General features: G+C 45.9%; 1 protein-coding gene across 5 annotated transcripts in view; it reads left to right on the plus strand.

The window, feature by feature from the left end:
- Positions 1-23036, plus strand: part of NTRK2 (neurotrophic receptor tyrosine kinase 2) — a 387985-nt gene that overhangs the window by 185067 nt on the left and 179882 nt on the right. The window lies entirely within an intron of this gene.

Consider the following 23036-nt stretch of genomic DNA (forward strand, 5'->3'; position numbering starts at 1 on the left):
CAGGTCTCGAACTGGTGCCCATATGGGATGCCGGTACTGCAGGCCAGGGCGTTAACCCACTGTACCACAGTGGTGGCCCCAGATGGTCGGCATTTTAAAGCGTTTCAGAGAGAGAGTTGAAACCTACCTTCAAGAGGTTTACGTTCCCACAAGGAACTTAAAAGTTTACAAGAAAAACATACAAGCTAGAGTAAGCTAAGTTTATTAAAGATACTTAGCAAACACAGGAATAGATGGAGAGAAGGGTTGCGGGGTGGGAAGCTGACATTTCCCCTGGCCCTGGGAGGACAGCTGAGGTTTGTCATCGTTAGGATGCTGGTGAGGGCCATCTGGGTGGAAGTGTCAGGTTGGAGGGACAGAAGCAGGCCAGACCAGGCTCTGGTTGTGGGGTGCAGCATTGTCCTTGCCTGTGATCAGTGAACAGGAGTGCCCATGGTTCTGGCTGTGTCCTACCTGATCTTGAACCGAGATAGAAAATCCCAGATCATTGCCAGCATGAACCAACTCCGGTTCAAGGCATCCAGCCGACTCCTTCATTCCACTGTTTTCCCCTCCCTCTCTGTGAGTTGCTATAGTCCTCCTCTCTCTGCCTCTCCTATCAAAAAATAAATAAGTAAACCTTTTATGAGCAAAGAAAACCAGCGACCCTTCCCAAATCCCATTGGAGCGCACGTGGGCCCTCATGGTGCTCTAGTAGAAAATACAAATGGAGTGGAGATTGGGTGGGGTTCAGTGAGGGTGAAGTCCTCTGGGGGAGTATTCATGGTGTCCCCAACGTGGAGCTCGGTGCACATATGGTCACCGTGTCCCCTTTTTCATTGTGGAGAGGATTCGGGGCATCATGGGAAAGTGGTTGTGCTACCTGGCATGCAAGGGGGTAAAGTGAGGGTGCAGGACTGGAGACAGAAGCTGTGGGCAGTCTCTCAGCTCTTCTGTTCCCTAAGTGCCTCTGCCTATCCCACATCACGTGGAGGGATGTGTCAAGGAGCCCCAGGTCTAGCTGCCTTTCTCCCAGAGTGGTCTGTCTTAGAATCATCCAGTTGAAAGTGCATAAGCTTGGCTCTCCTATGATGTGGTGATGGGTTGAGGGAGCAGGAATCTGCATGGTTAAATCCCCCCCACCATGGTTCAGGTGCACCCTCAAGTTCAAGCGTCATTGTTCTGTGATGGGGTCCTCAGCTCAGGCTGCACTTAAGAATCACCTGGAGTGAAATAAAGCTGAGTCACAAGCTGGCGCCGCGGCTCACTAGACTAATCCTCCGCCTTGCGGCGCCGGCACACCGGGTTCTAGTCCCGGTCGGGGCGCCGGATTCTGTCCCGGTTGCCCCTCTTCCAGGCCAGCTCTCTGCTGTGGCCAGGAAGTGCAGTGGAGGATGGCCCAAGCCCTTGGGCCCTGCACCCCATGGGAGACCAGGAGAAACACCTGGCTCCTGCCATCGGATCAGCACGGTGCACCGGCCGCAGCGCGCTGGCTGCGGCAGCTATTGGAGGGTGAACCAACGGCAAAGGAAGACCTTTCTCTCTTTCTCTCTCTCTCACTGTCCACTCTGCCTGTCAAAAAATAAAAATAAAAAAAAAAAGAAATAAAGCTGAGTCACATTGGGGGCTGGTGTCTTGGCACCAGTGTCTTTTTTTTTTTTTTTCAAGATTTATTTATTTATTTGAAAGTCAGAGTTACACAGAGAGAGAAGGAGAGGCAGAGAGAGAGAGAGAGGGAGAGGTTGTCCATCCGCTGGTTCACTCCCTCATTGGCTGCAATGGCCAGAGCTGTGCCGATCTGAAGCCAGGAGCCAAGAGCTTCTTCCAGGTCTCCCATGTGGGTGCAGGGGCCCAAGGACTTGGGCCATCTTCCACTGCTTTCCCAGGCCATAGCAGAGTGCTGGATTGGAAGTGGAGCAGCCAGGACTTGAACCGGCATCCATCTTGTGATGACTGTAACGTGCAGCCGGGTTTTTAGAGCAACTGGTATGGGGTAAAACTACCCTAGGGTCTTGCATTTACATAAAGAAGAAAGAAAGAAGAAAGAGAAGGAAGGAATGAAGTGAGGGAGGCAGGAAGGGAGAAAGCAAAGGAAGAAAGAGGAAGGGCCACTCCCACAGGTATTGAAATGAATGCGCAATCTATTCTCACTCTTGTATTGTGAGGCTACATTTATACGTGTATACGGGGCCTTATGGTGGCTTCTACTGATAAACCCAACTAGGTAATCCATTGATGTGTTCGTTTCACTTATGGGGTTTTAAAATATTCACCTGCCCAGGCCATATCCCAGGTCCACTAGGTAAGCATTTCTGGAAGGCGGGACGTTGGCCTCAGTGTTTTTAAAGCTCTACATATGATTCCAGGGCGTACAGCGAGCGTTGGGAATCATAGGAGACTCCTAGGTACGGACGGTCTCGGAGGTCTTCCAAGGCCGAGTTCAGTCCGTGCAGCCCTCTCACCTGGTTCCTTCTGCCAGTGCAGTCCCACTGTTGCCTCCCTACAGTCCTGGCTCAGCTTGGAGATGCCAACATTTTCACCCAGAACTTTATTAACTGCAAAGGGAGAACCTATTAAGAACCCATGAATCAGGTTGTCAATATAGCAGAGAAATACAGGATTCTAGGGTAGGCAGTGTGGCAGGATGGGTGAAGTTGCTGTTTGGGACACCCACCTCTTAGGTACCTGGGTCCAGATCCACGTACCTAACTTTCCCTTGCAGCTTCCAGCTAATGAACCCTGGCAGGCAGTGGACGACAGTTCAAGTGTTTGGGACACTGACACATAAGTGGGAAATCAGCAGGGAGGTCCAGGCTCCTGACTTTGGCCTGGCCCAGCCCTGTCTGTTGCAGGCATTTGGGGAGTGAACCAGCAGATGGGAGACCTATGCCTCTGTCTCTCTCTGGTGCTCTGCCTTTCAAGTAGATGAAAGCAAATAAAAACAAAACATTTTCAGAAATACAGGATTCCCAGTGCACTTTGAATTTTTAGTAAACAATGAATGATTTTTCAATATGTCTACTGCAATATTCAGAACAGACTTACATACCAACAATTTCTTATTTGTCTAAAATGCATATAGCTAGGAGGCTTATATTTATCCTACCTATAAAGGAAGTTAAACCAAGGTAAACTAAATTTAAAATGCCGGGTTTCTCATTCTGCAGTTGCTGAGAGTTCTCCCAGCTTCCTGTGCCCAGGTTCCTGCCCTGAATCCCAAAGACCTAAACCCCAAAGGGTTAGCACGTCTTCCTGGAGCCTCTGTTCACAGGGAGGTAACAACCTTGCATCCAACAAAATGAAAGTTGACTGCTACTTGCATGTTTACTCTTGATGGTGAAAGCCAGCACTTAACCTCCAGCATCTGGGAACCCCTTGGCTTGTTCTCCTCACTTTCCATTTCTAATCTGAGGGCTGTGTTTCATGCTGAGCCAGTATAACAATTGACTTCATCTTTCCTGGCTCCAGTTAATTCTCTCTGCTCACATATTGAGCCTTCCGGGGCTCCAGACATCCAATTATAGGCAACAAGAAAGACAACTGTGCCATTCTGGACAAACCATTATTCACACCCAGGGTCCCTTCATGGAACTGGGACCTGTGCTGTCACCAAAGACCCCTTAGAAGGGCTGCAGGTTTGGTTGAGGCTCTACTGCCAGGGTTCTGAAATTCTTGATTTTTGATGACCAAGACATGTGCATTCAATTTAGCACTGGACACTGAAAATTATGTAGCTGGACGAGCTCACGCTACAAAACCTAGGCAAAAGAGATTGCAATCAGTGCTCTTTTTGCACAGGTATTAATTACTTCCCATTCCTTCTAGTGGGTGTGGCCTCTCTTGGGGAGGTGGGGTTCCTTTGCCAGGGAAAATCCAGGCCTGTTTTTCCATGCTTTCCCAGTTTTTCAGGGATGCCTGCCTTAACAAAGACTTCTACGGCTCAAACTCAGGCATTATATCTGGGAACTTGAAGTAACCTATGTATCTTTTTAAGTGTGGCTATCTTTTAGAGTTGCATTTAGTAGCTGTCACCATTCATCCATTAGCAATCACGGAATACCTAGCCTTGTGCAAGGCATCTTTTCTTGCTTGGTCCATCATCATTATCTATCATCATCAATGGTTATCAAAGTAGATATACTGAGTGCCTACCTGGACAAGACGTGCAGTGCAGGGCTGTGTGGGCTAAGCTATATTCTGTCAGTGAGACTAGCCCTGCCTGTGACAGGCAGCCACTGTTACCTCAGAACAGAGTTTTTCCACATCAAAGAAAGGTGTGTTTATCAAGTGCTTGAACCATGGGATCATTTTTCTGGCATCCAACACTGCAAGATTCAGACAGAGATAACCAGAAAACCCACAAAAATCCAAAGATGGCCCATTGGGTTGGCAGAGAGTCAAACAAAGCTGCCTCTCCCACCTTCTTTGTTACAGTCGCGTTGTAGGGTCAGACAGTTGACTGTCTGAATTGTTGCTGAAGATGGCCATGTGGTTAATGACAGGACAGGGCGTACCCAGGGCCTCTAGCTGACAGAAAATTACTCTGAAAACCTTGTATGTGCCAGGCGTGGATGCCTGTAGCAGTTTCAACATCTACCCTGCAACATCAGCATATCCTAATCTAAGTCTCCAAACAGGGTGAAACAGTTCTGGAATCCCATGGAGCCCGTGTGGCTAAAAGCATAAGACAGGACTCAATGATGTGGCCAGAACTCTGGCTCTTTTTGCAGGCTGGGGTGATCTTGCAAGAAAAATCTCCCAGGAGACAGAGCACTTTACCGTTTGAGACAACGCCACAAGTCTGCTCTTTGACAATGCGTTTTGAGTTAGCCTTTCGGTGCAAATAACATCATTAAAATGTGCTGATGTACTTCAAGCATTTGATTAATAACACAGTTATTTTTTAGATATGTAGGGCCAAACATATTGATAGGAGAATGATAATCATCTCCAGATGTACAGAAATGTGAGGAAACACCAGGCCTGCCCCGATGGCTGTGCTGATGTCCTTATCTCGAAGAAGTAGCCTTACAGGGAACCAGAAGACGTATCTTGGATCAGGGAGGACACTTAATTGCCTTCAATTGAGTTGAACGATGGTCAAGAACCCACCACCACGTATTCGGAACATACAACTTGCTATGGGGCCGGTGAGGCTCACTGTAAGATCCAGTGCCCTCAAGGGACGGGCTTGCCTTTTAATTGAGAGTACAAATTTCTGATGCTAGTGGATTCCACTAGGACATAACGTTATCCTTTGGCAGCATAAGCTAATATTAGCATATATTGTATACTCTCTGATCTCATCTGGAACCAGATGCCTCAGATTTGGGGGATTTGGGGATTTTCAAAATGCTGTGTGTGATTCCTGTCGTTTTACCATTCCCTCTGGGTCTCTGGGTGAGTTTCTTGTGGTTACCGTTCCCATTTTTGCGGGGAAGCTGAAGGCTAGTAATGCCTGTTGGGTTAGGTAAAGGCTCAGATGACCTCCCAGCAGTTCGGGTCAGCTTTTACTGTCAGTGAGTCTCACTTTGGGGATTCAGAACATTTCGGATTTCAAAAGGACAGACGATGGGATGGAAGCCTGTAGCAGAGTCTGATGCAGTTCAATATAAGAGCACTTCAAAAAGTTCATGGCCAAGTACACACCTTTTTTTTTTTTTTTTTTAAAAGAAAATATTGATACATTTATTTGAAATTTAGAGAGAGAGAGAGAGAATCTCCCATCTCCTAGCTTATTCTCCAAATCCCTGCAACAGCCAGAACTGGTCAGGCCAAAGCCAAGAACCTGGAACCCTATCCGGGTCTCCCACATGGGTGGCAGGGACACAAGTGCTTGAGGGATTCCCTGCTGGGAGCCAGAATAGAGGACAGAAGCAGGACGCAAACGCAGGCACTCTGCTATGGAACACAGACATCCCAAGTGACAGCTTAACATGGTTGTACCAATGTCTGCCCCTCCATCAGCTCTCTGAAGCACCCGCATGCTCTGATGGGAGTTCCATGGGACATCACACCAACCCTGCTGGGTAGATACTGCTGTGCCTACATCAGAGACATGAAACTGTGTCTGAGAAAAGGGAACGGACCTGCCCGAGGTGGTCTGGGCAGCAGATAACAAGCCTGTGGTTCGGGGGTAGGGTGGGGGGAGAGGCTGGGGGCGGGGCAAGAGCCTGTTCTGAGTCAGGCTGCCTGGGCTAGGTGTCCTGATGTTGCCATTCACCGGCTATGAGTACTCACACACGTGGTTTGACTTCCCTGTGCCTCTGCCTCCTCCTGGGTCAAATGGGACTAATACAATTTGCCTTAGAGGATTGTTTCCAGATGCCTGTTTGGTACTTGGAGGCTGGGCTTGGCACCTAGCAGATCCGCAGTGACTATGCGCTGTATGCAACCTAGTAATAAAAGAATGGGCCCAGGCTACCAGGATCAACTAGGAAGCCAGTGACTAAGTCTGAGTCACCAAAGCAAATCTATTTGGCGTTCTCCGTTTAATTTAGGTGTTGGTAAAATTAAATATTTTTTATAAAAATTGGAAGACTAGGAATGGAAGAATCCCTTGCCTTCATGGTGCAATAAAAATGCTACAGCTAAGATCAGCAGTCCCCCCAGTGCACTTTATGGTGAAATATAAGAAGTTTTCTCTTTAAAATCTAAGCAACACAGAGATACCTGCATCGCTACTGTTATCTTATTGTGCTCTGGAACTTAGAGCTAATGGAATAAGAAACGAAACGAATATCAGAGAGTCATCTAGGGAAAAGGCAAAGACACTAGTATTTGTAGATACTATTGTTTTATAGAAAATGGTGGCTAATCAAATTAAAAGCCAAATAATGAAACTAAAGATTCTATAATCTGGCTGAATACCTAATGAATACATATTTAGGAACTTTGGTCTTACATTAATAGTAGTGTTCAATAATGGCAAAAAATGTCTCTTGGAATAGGAAAACTGCCACAACAAATACAGGACGTCTAGAAGAAAATTGGGGCCAGACACGGGGATAAGGCTATGTGTACACGGTTGTTACACTCACAAAGTTTATATTCGCAAAGAAAAAACCTAAATGCTCAATAATGTCACATGACAACAATTAATTAAATGTTGGTAAAATCACAAAGATTATCTATGCGTTTTATGAGTTTCAACTTTAAACAAAATATTTACTCATTTATTTGAAAGAGTTAGAGAGAGGGAGAGACAAAGAGAGAGAGAGATTTTCCATCTACTGATTCACTCCCCATATGGCTGCAACAGCCAGTGCTGGGCCAGACAGAAACCAGGAGCCAGGAGCTTCTTCCAAGTCTCCCACATGGGAGGCAGAGGCCCAAACACTTGGGTCATCTTCCACTGCTTTCCTAGGCCATTAGCAGGGAGCAGTGAGTACACGACCTGGGGCCCATATGGGATGATGGCACTGCAGGCGGTGGCTTTACCTTCTACACCACAATGCCAGCCCATCAATTTGCTTTTTACATGACAAAATGATGAGATCACAAAATGCCAATTATTATGATACGTGGAATTAAAGTTGATTTTTATTTTTATATTTTTTCCAAATTTTCTGAAAAAATAAGCCCATGGTTTATAATTCAAAAAGTTTTTCAAAAGTATTTGAGAAAAAAAATAATACCAGTGGAGTGAACGCACCTGCTTAGTGTTGTTTATTTTTAACCACACAGTATGTTACTTATAAACTTCTATTGCTGATATATAAAGTAAGCCAATAACGACTTCTTTACTCAAATTCAACAATTCTAGTTTTTAACATACAGAACAGTATGACTGGTTTTATTTATTAAAAATGATTACAATTCTATTGAGAAGTCATTTTTTCATAACATCTTGCTGTAAGACTGGGACTCAGTTTCACCAACAGGGGGCGTGCCAAGATGAACACGAAGGCCCCTGGAAGTGAAAACCTCCGTCCCGGGAATTCTTTGAAAAATAAATGACCTCACTTCCGCTGTGACTCTGGAAATTGGCACACACATTTGCTCTGATTCAGAATGATACCACCTATTTGTTCCTATCCATTTGTGGTTTGCTGGGCAGCCTAATGGGTGTCTTCGTCATGATTTTTGTGTGTGAAACATTGATGATCCCATCTGTTCCTCTAATACTTTCTCACCACAAGAGTCAAAATGTGCTCTTTGAGAACCTGAAACGCTATAGATCTCAGGTGCACACACATTTTAATTCTGACTTGTGATTGGCCTCTGTCGTAGGCTGCTCACTTTGCAAAGTATGCAATATTGGCCAAGTCCCATGATCTCCCCCACAGTGCCTTGCACAAAGCACAGCACACAATAGCTGCTCATTAAATATTTGTGAACTTGGGAGGAAGGAGAGTGAAAACCCTAAGTTTCCAACTCTTGGTCCCACAGTCTCCTGCCACTGTGAAATGTTCTCAAACCAACTGCAGCCTCACCTCACTCACACATCCTGGGGGTCATCCAAACTCCATGCAAATCCGGAGCACTGGCCAATAGCTTCCTTGCGTGCACACCAGGTCTTTACAGAGTGTTTGCTTGGGGGCCAGGTCCTGTGCTGGATGGGGCCAAGGGTTCCTTTTAACCATACGGAGCCCAAGTCAGAGCCTCCAGTGGGTACAGGGCTGGCTGCACCTTCTTCATGCCTGACTCTTCGAGTGCTTGTGGGTTCTACGCTTTGCTGCCTGTGAGTTATGCAGCCGCCTTCCCCTAATCCTTGCAAACAGGCCATGTGCCAGGAGGCTGCCAGCACCTCCAGTGTGTCTGTGAGATGCAGACAAATTATTGCATTTTATGAGAGTCATGGATGAAGGACTTTGGAACACTCTGAAACTCGGAGGTTTGAGGTTTCTTGGTTCCTTTTCCTCAAACTCTGCTTCAGAAACTATGTGGTTAGCAAGTGGTACGCTTGCTGCCAACATCCGTCCAATCCAGCCTCCATCTCCTGCTCTATCCTCCCCTCTCTCCTTCTCTTCCTCCTTATTTATTTATTTATTTATTTGAGAGGCAGAGTTACAGAGAGAGAGAGAGAGATTGATCTTCCATCTGCTGGTCCACTCCCCAAATGGCTGCAATGGCCAGAGATGGGCTGATCCAAAGCCAGGAACCAAGAGCTTCTTCAAAGTCTCCCACTTGGGTGCAGGAGCCCAAGCACGTGGGCCATCTTCAGCTGCTTTCCCAGGCCACAGCAGAGAGCTGGATAGGAAGTGGAGCAGCCAAGGGCTCAAACCGGTGCCCGTACAGCAGAGGTTAGGCCTCCTATGCCACAGTGGCAGCCCCCTTCTCTTCCTTCTTAAAGCCCCTAGAAAGAAAGATCTCTCTATTGATTATTTGTGCTGGTTAGGAAACATACCCAGCTCATTCTAAGCTTCCTTTGTGAGAAATGCGTCGTCGGGCTGACCTTGGCCATGCTCTTATGTGGACATTCCCTTGATGATGTCCTTGGCAGCCTGGCCACAGTCTCAGGGACCCCTCCCTCCTATCCCGTGTGCAGCTTGCCCTCTGCTACCTGAGGCCAATGGTCCTTTATATTTCCAGACCCCAAACGTTGACTGTGCCTATTTTTTTTTTTAAATTTTCCAACTTGTTCTCATGCCACTCTTGTCCTTGCTTGCCTGGCTTTGGTTCCGTGGTCACCGGCTAGAACCATTCCCTTGGAGAAAATCAAAGTGTTCAGAAGCAGAGAACACCCACAAACGCCTCTACCCAGAACCCAGGGCGAGAACGCATTGTCGCAGCTCTGCCCGCCCCCCAGGCCCTGGACCTGCACCCCTTTCCCTATTGCAGAACGTTGTCCCCACCCTTTTCCTCTCTGCCCATGGGACATCGCATTTCCTTCTGTACTAGATCATGCAGATCCGATTACCAACCCCTCACAAGCTCCTCTGCACCATACGCCCTTCCTTCTCCCACCTGGCACCCCCTTCTCCTTTGCTTCCTGAGCCCACACTTTAGGGATGGCTGCCCTTCCTCTCTCTCCAATGCCACTTTTACTCTTAGCTCTTCAGTTTGGTCCATCAGGCTTCATTGCAAATGCAGCCCCCAAACCACTGCATTTTGAGTTCTCTGCATGTGCCATCCTGTAGTCCCTCTCCATGTTTAATCCGGTTTAGCCTGCCCGAAGCACCTGCAGTAACTACTCAATTCTTCAGTTGACTTCTGGTTTGCTCCATGCACTCTCTTCCCTCTCACTGTCTGAACCCCTCTCCTCTCTGCCTCTACTCCCTCCTTGGTATCCTGTCTTACGGCTTTGAATCCATGTCCCGCGGAGACCTCTGTTCTGGACTTGAGACTTGTATGTGTGAGTTGTGTTAGATGCCTGGTGGGCATCTTACACTTAGTAGAACTAAAATATAGCACAGAGTTGTCACATGAGACACGACTCTCTCTCAATAAATGGACAGTCAGTGTCCTTGTGACCCTTCTCTGTATTCACACCCACAGCCCAACCCTCTGTCAGCTCTACCTCCAAACTATATCCAGGATCCAACACCTTGCTCCATCTGCATCTACTGCTAGCAATCTGGGCTAAGCTTCCCTAATCCCTCTCCTAGAGGATCTGGCCACACAGACCTGCTCAGAGCTCATCCTGGGCATGCTCTCTCCCTTTAGCCTTTTTTACTCATGGTTCTCTCTTTCTGGAATGCTCTTCCCATCTCCGTTAGGTCTTTATGCAAATGTCATCTCTTCAGGAAGACTCCCCTGACCGTATCTTTCAAATCATAGTCCTTAGTCCTAATGGAGCATCCTTGTCCTCTTCCTAACTCATCTTCAGAACAATTATTCCTCCAAGATATTACATGTATCCCTTGCTGCCATTGTTGTTAACCACCTGTCTCTCTCTGGGAACTGCAAGTTCCATGGGTGGCAGGAGTTTTGGTCCATTATCTTGACTTGTCTTAAATTGTTTCGTTGTTAGATATTTGTTTATTGAATAAACGAGTGAGGTAGTGAGCATCCCAGGTTGAAGCTGGGGCACAGCAAATCCAAGGCTGTGTGATAAGAAGCGTTTCACTGAAAGTGAAGATATCAGAGACCCAGATGGTTTCATATGTGCAGATAACATTGCAATTCATAGACAAAACCTTGACATGACAGGCAGAATTATCTATGCTTTTTCCAGAAATTTGATGACACAACCAACGTGGGTGACTCAGAACCTCTCGTATTCCCCTTGTTTGCCCTTTCAGGTGGTCTTGCATCACGTAACAGGAAATGACCAACCAACCACAGTGCAGGCACTGGGGACTCAACTCTGTTCCATGTGAAGAGGCCTTTGACGGATTCAAGAGCCGTGACCTTGAACCCATTACCCTCCTCATCCAAATCTTGCCCTTTGGCGATCACCCCTTCCATGACTGCCAGATTCGATGCTACTCTATAAGAACCCCCTAAAACCAGCTTAAGCTCAACAGAAGACCCTTGGCCAAAGTCGTTGATCTTTGTAGGGCTTTTACTTCCTCTCAGAGCCCACTGGTACACTTGACTGAGCTCCCGAGAGCTGGCCTTTGGCTTTCACTCTGGCTCCTCCTCTCCCTTGTTGTGCCTTGAAGTGCTTTGCTGCTTCCCTGGCCACACTGGGGATGATCCGGCAGTGACAGCAAACCCTCTCCCTGGCCCTGATTTCAGTGAAGGCTGGGGCTTTCTTCTGTATGTGGGTTGTAAACTCACTTCTCCCCAGTTTGTGAACACCACCTGGCTAGACTGATTATTAGATCACCGTTCCAAAGAACAAGACTTTGGTGAACATCTAGGAGAACTGGAGGTGGCTGAGTTCTTGACTCACTGCTAGGGCCAATGCAAACTCCTAGGAGACCTTAGATTAGGAACATCCAGTTTCCCAGAAGTCTATGAGGGGCCACGAGCATGTGTGTAGGGAGGAGAAGGGGTGAGGGTGTGTACCCAGGTGACCTCTTGATGTACCCTCATAATCTAGCCTTTCTGACCAATGATGGATGCCCAAGAGTAAGGACTACATCCTGGCTTTCCTTTGTTCCATGTCTATGTGACCTGGAGGAGACTGAATTCTGTACCTGGCTTCCTTCTCGTAGGGCTTGGTCCTGGATGGTACTAGAATGACAGTCTAATAATAGATGCCTGCTATGTAGGAAGAACTCAGTAAATGCCAGTCCCGCCTTTACTATTGCACTAAGTAGGTTTTCAATCTTAGCTCTTTTTAATGGATTTGTTTTCCTGGGTCTACAATAGATGATTAAATATTCTACTTCTGGGTGCTCAGGAAGGCTCATAGCAGGTAAGCCATAATACCTGTATCCTTGTCCCTCTTACAATAGCTTCTCTTCCAACTGCAGGAATCCATAGGAAGTCCACTGGGCTGTTGACATTTCCTATCCCTCATTTAAAGGTGGCCTCTGTTGTCTGTTTTCCCTAAGATCTGGCTGACAGGTTGGTCAGCTGCTCAAATTGGCCAGTATTATTCTTTTTTTTTTATTTGACAGGTAGAGTTATAGACAGTGAGACAGAGAGAGACAGAGAGAGAGAGAGAAAAAGAGAGAGAGAAATGTCTTCTTTCTGTTGGTTCACTTCCCAAATGGCCGCTATGGCCAGCGCTGTGCCTATCCGAAGCCAGGATCCAGGTGCTTCTTCCTGGAATCCCACACGGGTTCAGAGTCCCAAGGACTTGGGCCATCCTCCACTGCCCTCCAGGGCCACAGCAGAGAGCTGGAGTGGAAGAGGAGCAGCCGGGACTAGAACAGGTGCCCATATGGAATGCTGGCACCGCAGGCGGAGGATTAATCAAGTGAGCCATGGCGCCGGCCCCCAATATTATTCTTAATGACTGGAGTGGTCTCATGCTAACCTGTCAGATGGGAGCCTGAATGAGAAAGTGGAAGCAAGACCCAGATTAGGAGTTCAGCCCATGTGGCCTATTGTTGATCCACTTTAAATGAGAATGGAGGCAAGAGGAGGAGCCCAGTGGCATCTTAGAAAGTTCTTCCCAGCTGCAGTGTGGAGAAGGACTAGGAGAAGGAAGCAGAGCACCAGGAGACTGGAGCAGGTGACAGTGGCCACTTGCATGAGAGCTGGAGAGGCCACGCAGTTGCTGCTGCCTCTTCAGTCAGCATCGATAATCCAAAGTTTGCAACCAAGTGATGGCTCTATCTATGTAAACGTAGTACGGACTCCTCCCACTTTTTAGCTGGAAGGCTTTGTAAAGGGGGAGGGGGCTGGTGAGATAAAGGAGGGGACAAATGATTTCCTAATTCTTCTTGCATTATCATTCCTGATGGTTCTGGGATTTGAGCAAGTTTGCTTAACTCCTTGATCTTTTCCCCGCCCTGGCATAGCTGAAGGAGAACCCCTAATCACGGTCTGGTCGCTGTTAGAAGCTGTCAAGTGTTTGCTGGACAGGCAGGGCTGTGCCCCTGACATTTCTTTTTTTTTTCCCATTCCAAATAGGAAAGTCTGCTTGAAAGTGGTCCTTCAAATTTCTTGGGTTGAGAAAACCCAAGGGGGAGTAGTCACCATTCGGAAGGGATGTGTCATTTCATACCATTCCCAGCTCAAATTGCCAGACTTTATTCTTGCTAACTTCCAAATCCGAGGCTGCTTAATTGTGTAGAAGCAAGCTCCCGAGCCAAGGAGTCTTGGTGAACAGTAATTGAATTGGTTGAGTGAACAGTTAAGCCTGACCTGACCGTTTACTTCTGGAAAGCATCGTTTCGTTTTGTATTATTTAATTTCAAGAACGATCTGAGATGTGGTCTCTCTTCCTCATCATCCGATCAGCCGAGTGCAGCTTTTCCCAGCAAAAAGCCGTGTTTCAAAATCATTGAAAAAGAAACCAGCAGAAATTTAATTTTAAACCTGAGACTTATTTTTTTTTCATTTGCAGTCTGCTCATTCTTCGTGATTCTTTATTTTCCCCACCAGCACCCTTCAGTGGAGTGTTTCAAGGAAGGCGTGAGTGTTTTACTGCCAAAGTCTTGACAACACAGGGGGCCAGCAGGCAGTTACTGAGCTTAGGTGATCTCTATTAAACATGATCCATCACTTTCCAGCCTTCTGTAACATTTTATTTTCTCCAGATCCTTACCTCCTCCTGACTCCTGATGAATGTCCCATCTCCCCTCTTACACTTTAATCCAGGGCCTGTGTGTTTATTTGCTGGCTGACAGTGACAGCCAATAAATTAGTCATGGAGCCACACAAACTAAGGCTTGTGCGCCCACAGACGGCTGCCAGCATCAAGCCGCCCATCCAAAGGTGGGCAACTCTGCACCCCATTGATCCAGTACCCACAAGACTTACGTCATTCCCAGCAAATGGAGCTGCAAATGCTGATTTCTTCATAGGCAGGGGCTGGGAAAATAGAGAGAGAGAGAGAGAGAGAGAGAGAGAGAGAGAAGGCTAATTAATGCATTCAAGGGATCCTACTGAATCAGCAAGCTCCTTAAAGGCACAACAGACACAAACAGGCAGCTGCAGCTCCTTGGGATTCAAAACAACAACAAAAGAGCTAGTTAAATATTTGAATAGCCGAAGTATATGTCTATTCATTCCCATGGAAATTGCTAAAATAGGCTGTCCTCCCATCTCCAGAAGAGTCAAAGTCATTGAAATCCCGGAGCTTTTCATCCTGGCAAGCATGCCTTTGAAGAACGGGACATTCACATCTCCATAACAGCCTAATGCAACATTCGTGGTAATAAAACTGGGTGCATGAAAGGGCTGTAGGATATGGCACCCACTCACTCAGAAGTAGCTCTTTGAAAACAAGACTACCATTGCCCTAGCCTGGTACTAGTTTGGCAACTTACAGTTGCAAATGGTTGGAGCAACAGTGAGGATTTATTGTCTCATGGAAATTTACTACCAAGGAATAAATACCAAGTTTCAGGATGTGGCTGGATTGAGGGCCCAAACACTGTGACCGGAATGGTTCTTTGGCTCTGCAGCCATTGGCTCAACTGGGAGACACACTTTTCTCTCGTGGTTGTAGCAAAGATGAACTTCACCCACTCTCGAAGCTATCTCCTCCAAATGTCTGTCCAAGCAGCAGAGAGACCATCACTTAACGCCAAGCTTTGTGCAGCCGTCCAAGGCTTCGCTTCCATCAGGCCAACATGCCACCCTTGAGCCACTGTGGGCAGAGGAATGGAATTTTGCTGATTGATTTATACCTGAGTCATTGGCTCCTCCTTGGATCACATTGGCTGTCTGGGAGTGGGGTGGCTAATTGGATAAAGCTCATTACCAGTGGAGTAGGAGGAAGAAGAGGAAGTGGGTACAGGGTGGCAATCAAAACAAAAACAACAAATAAAGCAACTGAACAATATTAGTCTGTTCAGGCTGCCATAATAAAATACCATAGCTGGGATGGTTGCAGCAACATCATTGATTTTCTCGTAGGTTGAGAGGCTACAAGTTTGCGATGAATGCACAAACCGATTTGGGTCCTGGTGAAGGCCCTCTTTCTGGTTTGCAGGTGGCTGTCTTCTTGCTATGTCCTCACATGGACTTTTCTCTGTGGCTATGACAAGGGGGGGGGGGAGTGCTGTCACGCATGCACGCACGAGAGAGAATGCCTTTATGTTTCTTCTTATAAGGACATGGACCCTATTGGATCAGGGCATCACTCTTATGAACTCATTTGCCTTAATTACCCCCCCCCCAATAAAAACCCTGATCTCCAAGTGGGGCTGGGGGCCTCACCATATAAATTTTCAGGCATGAACAGTCATTCAGCGCAATGTCTAACACAACCATGGACCTATGTTATACCTAATGTGACTCTTAATTCAAGAATCCAAAGGTGAAACATTGGAATCCATTCATTTATTCACTCAACACCCATTTGTTTATGTTTTCAGCTCTTTGTTGAGCTCCTAACATTAACACAGCTCTGTACTTACTGCTAGATGTACAATGGGGGCTTAATATAGTCGTATTTCTTGCTCATAAAGGACCTTTGGGGAGACTTCAGAAACTTCTTGGAAAGCATTTAGTATGAAAAAACTATGAATGCACTTATTGCAGCAAAATAAGCTTATCTTTTAATCCCAAGTTCCTTGAGCTTGTGGAGGCCCCCTTGTACAGTTCGGGGAGAGATTACAACAAGTAAGTAGATCACTGAATTTCAGAGTGAGACAGACTATGACATGGAAAGAATGGGGAGTCTGGAAGATACGGAGATCAGCATACAACGAGCCTGAGTGTTCCAACTGTCATCCATCTCTGATTCTCACACTCAGTCTCTGTTGCCTGGGGACATCTGATGCACCTGTAAAGAATCTTTCCACCAGAAATGCAGGCACTCATTGAGTGCCTGCCACATGTAAAGTGTGCTTCTCTTCCCAGTGCTGTTGTGACTGTTTCAAAACGTATGGAAGAGGGCACAGAGCTGAATTAGATTTCTTCCATACAGAAGAAACCCAAACCCATAAAGTGCAACTGGGTACTTAAAGTCCAGTAGGAGAAAGCAGATTATAAACATCATTAATAGAGCAGAGAATGTGGCTATCCCAAGGTACAAACAGCGCAAATGCCAATGGAGGCGTTTTTGATTTGGAGAATGAAGAAATGGTTCATGACGGAGTGACTGTTCAAGTGAATTTGGCTGAAAGGTTGGAGTTTAATGATCATGGATGGAGCTTGAGGGTTACATTAAGATAGAAAAGCCAGTATGTGCAAAGACATCAAATTTGCAAGCCCTTTGAAGACAGAGAACAGATTATCTTTTTCTACTCTCATTACATCTCCAGTGTTTATCTCTCTGTCTTGCATGTAGCAGGTGGTCAATTTTTTGGAATGAATACATAAGAAAATTTAAGGCATCTTTATTTCAGGAATGCAAAGTTAGAGTTTAAATGGAATCTGGGATGTTTTAAGAGGAGTTTATAAGTGACAAAATTTGGGCAAGGTCAAGATTTTGCATCTCACTTCAATTTTTGAACTTCATTTATTCCTTTGTTTCTTACATCCACTTAATACTAGAGTGCTTGCAAAAGTCTCCCAAGTGTGTCAGCTCACATGGTGCTAACAGAGAAGCACAGGACAGTAATTCCATCTCCCATTCGCCTGCAGAGGAACCCTGAGACACACTGACTAATTGTGGAGTATCTTAGGAAATGATAAATCCAAGACTCAAACCCAGGTCATGGAGTCCAAATCCAGTTCTCCTGCCTTTGTGCTGCATCGCCTGCCTTTCTGTTCTGGGGCAGACAAGCACTTTTTGGTGTTGGTAGCAGCAGAAATAACAGGATCAGAGCTGTGTCTCGGGACGTTTGAAGTCCATTGAGAGAGAAAGGACCTGACAGCCAGGTTGCTAGTGGTGAGAGCATGGCTGCTACACCAGAGACTGAGCTCTCACAGTGACTGCGAGCTTTCTGCCTTGCTTGTCTGTGGCCCAGGCCAGGGTGTCTCAGTGTCAGCGCTGTGGACCTTCAATTCTTTCTCGTGGGGCCCTGTCTTGTGCATCGCTGACTACTCAGCAGCTTGCCTGGCCTCTGCTCATTTGATGATATAGGTAACACACACCTTCCACTCCTCCCCTCCCATTGTCACAGCTGAAAATGTCTGTAGACGTTGTCAATTTTCCCCAGGAGGTAGAATCATCCCTGTTTGAGAACCATCGGCTCAGACAGTTTGTTTGGATTAGTTTCCATAAAAGCAGTGGACCTTAAAGAGCACTTGGGGCCTTCTCTGGGAAAATACTAAGGAAATAATCGCAGTTGCATTTTATGGGTTTGGGTTTCTTCCACCAATGGGGTGTAATCACTGCAAGTACATGGTGGGGAGACCTTCCAAAAGTTCATGGAAGATGCATAGTACGGAAAAACTATTCATGGATTTCCAAAGTTTTGCACCAAGATAAATTTTATTCTTAAAAGTATTCTTATTTATTTGAAAGGAGGAGTTACAGAGTAGTGGAAGAGGAGGAAAAGGGGAGAGGGGAGTGGGGGGAGAGAGAGAGAGAGAGAGAATGAATCTTCTATCCTTTGATTCACTCCGCAAACGGCTGCAATGGGCAGGGCTGGGCCAGGCCCAAGTTAGGAGCCAGAAACTCCATCCAGGTCTCCCATGTGGTGTCAAGGGCCCAAGTACTTGGGCCTTGTCTGCTGCTTTGCCAGGCATATGAGCAGAGAGCTAGATCAGAAGTAGAGCTACCAGAACTTGAACCCAGCACCCTTATGGGATACAGGCTTTGCAGGCAGCAACTTAATCCACTGCACTACAACACTGGCTGCACCAAAAATTCCTTTAATTCAAGTTTTCCATGAACTTTTTGAAATACCCTTGCACCACGTAGGATTGCTCATAACAAATACATTTGGCTGGCGTTGCATTGAAAACAATAGGTTTTCATCTTGTTCTATTTACTGCCGTTCTATCTGATTATTTTTATTCTGCACCCAGCTTTGTAAGTGTGTATAATCCTATTATGTTCTATTCCATTCTGGGAGCTTCCTAATAGAAGAGCACAGTAATAAAATTAAATAAACATCTTGGCTATTGTGTGGGCCTCACACATTTCCTGACCTTGTCTGGACTGAAGCACGTGGAGGATGGCTGATGAGAAAGGACAGGAAATGATGGGTCACTGAGAAGAAAGACAAGGGTGCTGGTGGGTGACGTGAGGCAGGTTACCATGTTCCCAGACTGGCAGAACAAGTTCAAATACAATTGAAAGAGAAACTGGCCCTTAGTAAGAATCAAGGGTGGGAAGCCTATTATCCCTCTCCCTAGTCTAAAATTCCACACTCCAACCATAGAGTTTTCTGCACGATGTTTTGCATTAGCTATGGCAAATGTTGGTTTAGAGGAGTGAAAAAAAAAGAGAGGATTTGCATGTTGATATGTATGAATGTAAATAATGTATGCATACATATGAATATAACTATAAATATAGAGCAGAAATCGCAAGGGTGTCTCCGAATATGAGAGTAGTTCTAAATGCTTCTGGAAAATGGAATTAAAAGATAACATTAATTTTGGGGCAAAAGCATTTTTGAAATCCATGCATATGGGGGGTGTCTTCAAAACATTCATGAAAAATGCATATTATGTTAAAAGCTATGCAAGGATTTCAAAAAAGTTTTTGCACCAAAATAAGCTCTTGATTCCATTTTCCATGAACTTTTTGAAATGCCTTCTTAGATTTCCTGTGGCAATAAGGCATATGCAAGAAGAACAGAGAGTGTGGCCATCTTTCGCTGGGGACTCACTTGGTTACTGTCCACAATGGACAGGTCTGAGCAGGTCAGCTGAGGTCTGAGTCATTGTCAAGTTCTCTGTGGAAACCAAAGCTCATGGGAATTTGAAGTCAATTTGCCAGTCGCTTTGGGATTGTCCTGTTGGAAGCCACTAGCCTCACTTTTAAGATGATTCTCTGAGAGTCAGACAGTTTATTTCTCAAAGACTTTTTCTCCTAAGGCTAAGGAGCATTGCTTTGCAGGAAGAGGGGAATTTGGGACTTGTCTCAGGCTATCACCCGTCCAACGTGATGACAGTGTTAATAGGGAAATTTTGTGTGAGTGCATCCAGACATCACTCGCTTTCCCGTCAGGGAGCTTGTGACAGCTGAGAAAATGTTTACAGAGTGTTTGGAACTCTCTCTGGGGGTGGCACCATGGAAAGGGGGAGCTTTGATATGACTCTCTCTTGTCTGTCAACTCTTATTATTCAACAGAGCTTGACCTTGCTTTTCTCAAAGTTCCAGGGCTAGAAACTCATTATTAGGAGTTGCATGCAGGCTCCTTTTTTTTTTTTTTTTTTTTTTTTTTTTGCCAACCCAGGGGAAATTGCCACCTCCTTTGTTCAAGAAAATAAAAAAAAAAAAACAACTTGCAGAATGTACAATAGATTTTTAACTACCCACTACTTTGAACAGCTTGTGAACAACTAAGAGGTAGAGCGACTGAATTGTGTTTGAAATAGTCCACATGTTCAGAATGAAAGAGAAGTCGATGGGATTTTCTTTTCCCCTCAAAATTAAATGCGAGAAAGAAGGGATGGGGGCATCTTGCTGTGTTCCAGGTGAGTCCAGCTTCATCTATTCCCACTTGAGGTTCTGCATTTGAAGTCTGAGGTTGAAGGTTTTCACTCTGCTTTTTGTTTTTTGCAATCCTACAGTAGAAGCTGATCAATTTTCCCCAATTACAGTAATATATATTCTCTAGTAGGTTTCCTGGCATAGAGTTAGTATTCAATAAACACCATTTTTTAATAAAAAATTGTTTTTGTAGAATACTGGCCTTTTCTTTAAAGATGAGCATCCAGTGACCCTGAAGCTTCTGAATATTACTTAGCAGGAGAAATCTAGGCCGCTTGGCTGAGTGCTTTGCCTTAAATTGCACATGATCTCACACTCTCGAAATACCCGTGCCCAGGACAGCTATATAAACCCATGTGTCAATCTATTCTCAGACGTATATGCCTCATGTTTAGTGCTGTGTGCTGTCAGGCTCGCATGGAAATAGACACCATTGCTCAGCTCTGTCCTCAGAGTAGGAAAAAGGGCCCAGGAGCGGGGAGTGACCCACCCAAGGTGGTGCTGTTGCCTTCTTGAAGTGCCTAAAGAGAGCCCACCCATTCTGCTGTCTATCCAGCACCTTTATCCCATACTGTTGCCGAGAGGGGAGAGGGCTGGATTCTAGGTATTGCTCACCCAGAAATACCGTCTTTAGTGATGGTCCATTGCAGGGCCACAAATGAATCTGGAGAGGAGGCAATATATTTGCAAGACACGATTGTCTTTTATGTTGGGTGTATAACTTGCATAAAGCCATTTTTATCCTTCCTATACTTTATAGTATTATGCTTTAAAATAATTGTTCTTCTTGTTCATTCTATAGTCTTTCTTTTTTTTTAAAGATTTTATTTATTTATTTGAAAGTCAGAGTTACACAGAGAGAGAAGGAAAGGCAGAGAGAGAGAAAGGTCTTCCATCTGCTGGTTCACTCCCCAATTGGCCACGACAGCTGGAACTGTGCTGATCCAAAGCCACGAGCCAGGAGCTTCTCCTGAGTTTCCCACGCGGGTGCAGGGGTGCAAGCACTTGGGCCATCTTCTACTGCTTTCCCAGACCATAGCAGAGAGCTGGATCGGAAGTGGAGCAGCCGGGTCTCGAACCAGTGCCCATATGGGATGCCGGCACTGCAGGTGGCAGCTTCACCCACTACAGTACAGCTTCGGACCCCATTCTATAGGTTTTTATTGGGTGCCTGTCCTAGGCCCTGGGGATAGTGGCAGCAAATGTGGTGGTGTCCCACCCCCATCCTCTGAACTCTCACCATCCTAGTACTTACCCACCGCGCCCTGCTGTAAGCATCCACACCTCTGAGCAAAAACACTTTCTCTTAGCTGGAAGCCCTCAGCCAATGCTGCTTGGCAGTGGGAGGGTAAACTACCCAACTAGCTCACCAATTGAATGAGATAACGCTAGGGTGTGATAATTGTCCTGAGATGTGAAGGATGAGAAGTAGTTAAGGCATCAAGAGAACCAGAGAAGAGGATTCTGCAGAGAGGCAAGAATACCAATGCAAAGTGAGCAGGAATGGGAAAGAGACCACTGCACCTGTTTCACAGGAGATGAGGCAGAGGATGGAGGAAGGGCTGGGCAGCTTGGCCATGTAACGCAAGTCTCTGCAGTGATGATCAGAAGTTTATAGGAAATGCAGTGAGAAGCCTTTAAGAGAGTTTAAGCATGGGAATGCAATAATATGATTTATACTTGAGAATGATTACCCTGGCAGTTCTGTGGGAAAGAGATTAGGGAGAGGCAAGGGTGAAACAGACGGAGGAGGAGTTAGGAGATGTCTGCAGAGACTCAGTGAGAGACAGGGGCTGGTTCTCAGTACCCAGATCCAACCACGGGTCCAGGACAGAATTGCACTGTGCAGCAACACAGAATGTATGGGATTGATGGCTCCATCTCTGCACCTCTTTCTGTGTATTCCAGTGATTCTTAGCATTCAGGAGCGAAGAACCTTTGAAAAAAATCTGACAAAATCTGTGCACTTTCTCTCCAAAAAAAAAATGCAAATATGCACAAACATACAATTTTGAATTTGTGATGAGAGCACTGAGAAATTGTGGAGTCAGTTAATAAAACTCTGAGTATATGTGTTCTCTTCATTTGCATAAATCAAAAAAATCAAATAAGCAAGTTCATGCATTGGAAATACTGAGAAGAATGGGGGAGAATGAGAAGGGGCTCTCCACTATAGTAAATAAGCCCCCAAATTGATGAGGATTCAAGCATAATAGTTTATGTCTTCTTTTCATAATTTTACTTATTTGTGTCATAGTTTTACTTACTTCTTTAATTCATCTGATTGAAATGCAGAGTGATAGAGAGAGAAAGAGAGAGAGAAACAGAGATAGAGAGATCTTCCATCTGCTGGTTCATGTCCCGTGTGCTCAGAAGAGCCAGGCTTGGGCTAGGCTGAAGCCAGGAGCCAGGAACTCCATCTAGATCTTCCATGTGGGTGGCAGGAGTCCAAGTACTTGGGCCGCCATCTACTGCCTCCCGAGCACATTAGCAAGAAGCTGGATCAGAAGCAGAGGCAAGACTGGATCACTAGGCACTCCAGGCTGGGACTGGGTCTCCCAAGAAGTGGCTCCACCTGCTTTGTCAACCACCGCCATCCCCTCGCCTCCACCCCCACCCTCGCAGTAGTGTATTTGTTGCATGTGGATGACACAGTTGGAGGAAAACTAGCTTAGCATCATTCCTCCTGGGGCAGATCTGTGTTCTGTCTGCATTCACTTGAAGTTTCTGGCAGAATTTCACTGGCCCCTGGAACAGCACTATGCCATTGGCCCTAGCAGCTGTCTTTATCCTATCCAGTTGAAAGAGAGGGGGTCTCAATGGGCCAGTCTCGGAAGCGGCATTCATAGCTCTGTTTACCTTCCATTAGCTAGGATTCAGCTGTATGGCAGTAACTAACTGCAAGGGATGCCGGGAGATGTAGTTTAGCTGCATGCCCAGTAAATGAAGAGATTTCAGAGAGCAGCTAACCACGTTAGCCGTGACACATGTACTTTTTTCTGTGTCTTTGTCACATGGGAGCTGCTTCGTGTAAGTGGAGAGAAAT

Source organism: Oryctolagus cuniculus, chromosome 1, assembly GCF_051225735.1.
Source record: "Oryctolagus cuniculus isolate XC-2025 breed Fujian yellow rabbit chromosome 1, ASM5122573v1, whole genome shotgun sequence".
Classification (NCBI taxonomy): domain Eukaryota; kingdom Metazoa; phylum Chordata; class Mammalia; order Lagomorpha; family Leporidae; genus Oryctolagus; species Oryctolagus cuniculus.